Here is a 6,618-nt window from a genome sequence, read left to right on the forward strand (position 1 = left end):
CCTGTGGGTCCTGCAGGCCCAGGGAGGCAGAGGGAGGTGAGCCCCATCTTATTTTTTAGACAGGGTCTCTCACTGAACCTGGAGCTTGCTGATTTGGCTAGACTAAGCTGGTCAGCAAGTCCCAGGCATCCTCCTGTTTCAGCCTCCCCAGCACTGAGATGACAGATGAATGACCATACCCAGTTTTTTGTTTTTTGCTTTTTTTTGTTTTTTGTTTTTGTCTTTTTGAGACAGGGTCTCCTTGTAACCCCCAGCTGTCCTGGAACTCACTATGTAGACCAGGCTGGCCTCGAACTCACAAAGATCTGCCTGCCTCTGCCTCCCAAGTGCTGGGATTAAAGGTATGCACCACCACACCCGGCTGATACTCAGTTTTTTTAAAAATTCATTTTTCTTAAATTTTTGTGCATTTCATATAATGGACTTTAATCAAATTTAGAGCTCCTCCCCCATCCACACACCCCCATAACCACCCCCCACTGGATTTCATGGATTCTGTTTTATATGTTAAGTCCTAAAGCCTTTGTACCTAGAAGTCCCTGATTGCAAGTTCATCCACTGGAGTCTAGCCAGCCTATCTAGAATCTCTCCCTTAAAGAAGATCTACTCTCCCTCACCCAGCAGTCATCAGCTTCCAGTAGTTCCTTGGTTAAGGTTGGGGCCTGCTGCCCATTTCCCTAGTTCTATGCTGGCGTTTTTATCTGATTGAATTGGCATGGGTCTTGTGCATGCTGACAACATTGTTGCAGGTTCATATAAGCAAGTTCCCAGAGGCCCAAAAGCCTGTTTCCGTATGGTCATGCACCAACCCTGGCTCTTATAGTCTTTCTACCCCCTCTTCTGCGATGATCTCTGAACTGTGGGTGGGTGAGGTTTAATGTAGGAGTTCTATCCAGGGACAGACTCTGCAGTCTCTTATTCTCTAAAACTTGGCCAGTTGTGGCCTTCTGTGTGCATCACATTCTGTTGTATTAGGGTGCTTCACTGGTGAGATTTGAAGGACATATTAATATTCTCTCTACCCTCTGTTCTGCTATGTTCCATGAGCCTTCAGTATAGAGGTTCCACTATAGATGTGCCACTAGGGCTGGGCCCCACCCAGCTTTTTAAAAAGTGGATTCTGGGGGGTGAACTCGGGTCCTCATGCTTGCATAGCAAGCACTTTACTGACCGAGCCATCTTCTTCCCAGCTCACGTTAAAAAAGTTAATTTGTTATTGTTTATTTTATCTGTATGAGTGTATCGCCAGCATGTATGTAAGTGCACCCCTGTCATGCAATGCCTGCAGAGGTCAGAAGAGGGCATTGGAGCTCCTGGAACTGGAGTTAAGGATGGTTATTAACCACCATGTGAGGTGCTGGGACTTGAACCCGGTCCTGGAAATACATTGACCTAAACAACTCAGGCTCTGCCTTTGAGGAATAAAGGCCTCTCTGCATTCGAATGTTGGAAAACAAAGTTAGGTGGGAAGGAGGAATTTTGTAAGTACTGAACAGTATAAATTGGAGTCAGGTTCTGGAAGACTTTGAATGAAGGCCAAATAACTCACACCATCAATGAAGTCACAGGCTTTCCAGTTCACAGAGATTTGGAAGGGTGACAGTGTGACTGAGCTAGGTGCTTTTTAAGTTAATCTTCATTATCTATAGAAAGAACACAACAAAAATAGCAGATACAGCTATGCTACTGAATACTTGCCACATGACAGACACCAATCAGGGTTTTATATGCATACGTACTACATATATAATTTAGAATTACATATAACCCACACATAAATTTAAAAATCTCAGGACTTGGGAAGTAGTTCATTTGGTAGAGTGCTTGCCTAGCATGCACAAAGCCCAGGGGTCTACCCCCAGCACTGCATAAACCAGATGTGGTTGTGCACATCTGTAATTCCAGCACTCAGGAGGTAGAAGCAGGAGGATCAGAAGTTCAAGGTCATCCTCAGGCTATGTAGCAAGTTTGATGCTAGCCTGGACTACATGAGATCCTGTTTCAAAAGAAGGCTATAAAATATTATTCAGTATATTACCTATATTTGGAAATATATATATTCTCCATTGGCCTTCATAATATGTCTATAAGCGATTTCTATGTTCATTTCCACTCTATAGAGGAAGGCACTGGAAAGCACAGAAGCAACATGATTTGTGGATGGTAACCAAGTGGTAGACTCAGAGTCAAGTTCAACTGACTTGAGAAGCTAAACTCTTAGACTTCTATGTGTTACACTGCCTCAGGGTTGTTAAGACGGTATTATAAAATGATCTATTTGCTTAGTGCTTGGCTTATATTAAAAATGCAATAAATCAAGTGGAAATGTTTATTTCCCTTAAAGAAATGCTTTAAAAAAAACCACAGATCACCTAATATTGTGAGCTGTAGACTGTGTTACAACTTAAATGTGGATTTCCAGAAGATTCTTGTGACAGTTTGGTTAGGATAAGATTCAGGAAGAGACTTCAGACAGAGCCATGTGGAGTCTGGCCATAGTCCCTCTGAGTCGAAGGAGGGGGGTCTCATCACCAGAAGTCACTGACAGAGGAGATTGTCAGACAGCTTCCACAGTCAAGCAAGAATTGCACAGGATACCTGAAGTGCTGGTTACTGTTGACAGAAAGAAAAGGAAAGTCTCCAAGCATGGGTGACAGGTGCCATCACTGATTTTTCTTTAGCAAACATTCACTGGCGCCTTCTATAAGCAGACACGGCACAGAATCATTTTTCATGCCCACAATACTGTAAGGTAGGTATTATTGGTGCTCTTATTTTTCGTTACAAGTCTCAAAGATAAAAGAGTTGTGTGTATATGGGGGCGGGGGGAGAGAAAATCAACCCAACCCAAGGTTTAGTCTTAGATCTGCTAACTTCAGAGACCACTTTGGACTAAGGACCTTGGTTTGAATTTTAGGATTTCCATGACTTTTCTGAGAGTTTACACCTAAGTTAGTCCGGGAGATGGTCACCCAGCACAGGCTCTCAAAGGAGTCTCAGAGAATCTGTGGCCCCCAAAGAATGAAGAACTGTTATTCCAAGACTGTCAGAAGGGCTTTTAAATGTCAAAGGCCTACTGCCCTCACTTTAAATTTGGGCTAATGGAGGCAGAGAGAAGAGTTAGACTGCACTGGACCATGTGTCCTTTCAGATCACCTTGCCAGGGAGTCAGCTTGGCACCTCTGAAGGGAGATGAGTTAACTCTTCTAGGACCAGATGCCAAATTAGTACCCTTTGGTAAATGGTCCCCACTGTACAGTGCTGGCAGTACATGACTGCTTTAGCGTGAGCTACCATGGAGAAGAGTGATCCAATCATCCCAAGCTTACTTCTGCTGAGGGCATAGTTTTCTCCCTGACACAAGAAACTCTACGTGGGTTGTGTAAGTCAGGCTTCCCTTAAGGAGCCTGCCATGAAAGAGGGAAGGCAGGCAAGGTGCTGTTTGTACCAGCAGAGGCTCTAGCTGGACCCAGGATGGCTGGATTAGAAGGAAGCCCAAATGAGTCACATCCTCTGCAGGTTTTATCTGGCGAAGCCTTGAGGATAAGCTCCCTCCTTCTTAGCCTGAAAACTCCTTGTCTGTCCTTCAGTCTGGATGTTTCCCCTCAGAACTGAGGATTGAGCTTACGGCTTTATGCATACTAGCCAAGCACTCTACCACTGCACCACACCCCCAGTCTCTCACTATAGTTTTAAAAAATTACTTATTTTTCTTTTCTTTTTTCCCTTAGAGATAATAGAGGACATTTAAATTGGGGGATAGCAGGGTGGGGTGGAGATGAGGGAGGGCTTCAAAATATGATCAAAATGCATTGTATGAAATTTTCAAAGAATCAATAAGATATTTTAAAATTAAAATTCAAATAATTATTTTTATATGCATGAGTATTTTGCCTGTATGTACATATGTGCACCACAGGTGTGCAATACCCATGAAGGCCAGAAGAGGGCATCGAGTTTTCTAGAACTGGAGTTATAGATAGTTGGGAGCTGCCACATGGGTGTTGGAAATAGAAGCCAGGTCCTCTGCCAGAGCAGTCAACACTCTTAACTGCTGCATTATCTCTCCAGTCCCCCCTCACTACATTCTTGAGGATCATTTTATATTATCCATTGATCTTCCTCCACATCAGTATTTATTGACTATGTTAATAAATGAAATTCTTAAAAAAATTTTTTTTATTACTTTTATTTGATATATATGAATGTATTGCCTACATGTGTGTAAGTTCATCTGTGTCAAGGGATGCCTGTAGAGGTCAGAAGAGGGCGTTGGGTCCCCTGGAGCTGGTGTTATGGATGGTTGTTAACCACCGGGTGGGTGCTGGGAATTGAACCCACATCCTCTGTAAGAGCAGCCTGTGTTCTTAACCGTTGAGCCATCACTCTAACCCCAAATTAATGAATTAAATTCTACTTGGAGTTGAATCCTGGTTCTACCATTTATAGGCTGGGTGGTGTCACAAAAAATAATCTCTCTGAACAATATGCATTGTTATGGGAACCTGATAAAGTGGAAACAAGTTTCAGAGATGGTCAAGACAAGCCCTCTCAGGGTCCAGGGGGAAGGACCTGACCCTCCTGGGGCACCTAGAGTGACAGGCAATACTGATCCACCTACTTCCTTGGGCTCTGCTCCCAAGGTCCAGTCTGAGTTTGATTACTCAGACTTTGCATTTGGGGACATTGGCCTCATTTCTCATTCTTGGCCTGTCTCAGCAGCGCAAGAACTTTTGATTTTATTTTCTGTGGCATTTGGAAGTGATTCCTGCCAGAAGATAGCAAGGAGAAAGGGGTTTTGGGTTTCTCCTGAGTTTCTGTGACAGTACAGAAAACATTATTGTTTCTAGATAAAGCCACTGAATTTTCAGACTGAACTGTGAGAAATCTGCCAGGAATAAATGCCTGTCTGAGATTAGACCAATTGCCTCGATGCCATGACACTTATAAGAAATAGTCAGCTCTTTATTTGAACGAAAACAAAGCATTCCAGAGCCGATTAAAAAATACATTATTTTAATTTTTAGGCGAAAAGAATTCTTTAAAGAGAATTGTCAACGATCAAAACTGGTTGATAAATCACACATGTAACTATGTAATTAACCATCCCCATTCAGAGCCCCTGTAATTAGAGTTCTTCTACTTACTCATAATGAATCATTCTTGCTAATATGCTATGCGAAGGGAGTCGGGAAGAAAAGTTTTAATTTGGACTGTTCTGTGATTTGGGTGGGGAGGCGGCTAGGCTGAGAGGCAGGCAAATTGGGTCTCAGTTGCCCAAGTTGTGTTTCTCGTGAACTGTAGGACTTTTACCCATCTGCGGAGCTTACCTGAGCCTTCGTTTCCTTGGTCAGGGTGAATGCCACTTGAGGGTCTGAGTCTGAAGCCTTGGTGTAAGCAGGGGTATGGCAGTGCTTTGGGAATCTTATAGTACCACACTGGGCTTTCTGCCTTCTCAGAGCAGACCAGGCCCTCTGTTGGTGGGAAGAGGAAAGGGCTTTAAAAGTACATGATCAACCTTTGTGTGGTGGAGAAAGGAGAGGTGTAAAAAGCTAGAGTATTGTGCTGGCGCTCTGCAACTGACTGAGCCTTGTGGGATAGCAAGGATAGGCTGGCTGACGTGGGTGGACCAAGAATTGCTAGGACAGAAAGAGGCAGGAGTAGAGTTTATTAGATGTTTAGTGCTACAGTTGCAGCAGGGAAAACAGGAGACAGAAACTGCATACAGACATACGAAAGCACCTGTTAAAAATATTGTCAAGATTTACTTATTTTTAACTCTATACATGTCTGTGTCTGTGTTGGTATGCACGCAGACATGGTATGCACATGTGTATGGGTACCCAAGGAGGCCAGAGACATCAGATCCACCCAGAGCTGGAGTTACAGGTGGTTTTGGGTTGCCTGAAATCGTTGCTGGGAACCTAACTCAAGTCCTATGCAAGAACAGCACACGCTCCTAACTGCTGAGCCATTTCTCCTAGCCTGTTTTTAAAATTTTTTTAAATATTGTATTCGTGTGTGTGTGTGTGTGTGTGTGTGTGTGTGTGTGTGTGTGTGAACTGTGAGTGGAGATCAGAGGACACATGCAGAGTCAGTTTTCTTCTTCCATTATGTGGCTTCCTGGGATTGAACTCAGGCTGTCAGGCTTGGCAGGCACTTTTACTTCCTGCGCTATCTTGCTGTGCCCTGAAAGGACTGCTTTCAAGGGGGTTCTCCAATGGACAGTCAGGCAGTGTTTTAGTATCATTGTGTCATGGAATAATTATATTTGGGGCATATTGTGATCAGCACAGCCTAATCTTAAGAAAATGGTGGTCTTGCCCTGAATCAGCACAACCACGCATCCTTCACTAGCATCTACAATTCCCGACAGGTCATCAATGCCAGATCTTTGACATGTGGATGAAGGGCTGTTCTTCAATACATTCTTTGAGCTACTAAGGGAAGACATGCTGGCCTTATTGTCATTGTTGGGGGGGGCATCTTTTTGAGGCAGGGTCTCCTGTAACCCCAGCTGGAACTCACTATGTAGACCAAACAGGCTGGCCTTGAACTTACTGAGCTCCGCCTGCCTCTGCCTCCCAAGCGCTGGGATCAAAGGTGTATGCCACCACA

The sequence above is a fragment of the Nannospalax galili genome, unplaced genomic scaffold, assembly GCF_000622305.1.
Source record: "Nannospalax galili isolate Female #2095 unplaced genomic scaffold, S.galili_v1.0 scaffold31, whole genome shotgun sequence".
NCBI classification, from domain to species: domain Eukaryota; kingdom Metazoa; phylum Chordata; class Mammalia; order Rodentia; family Spalacidae; genus Nannospalax; species Nannospalax galili.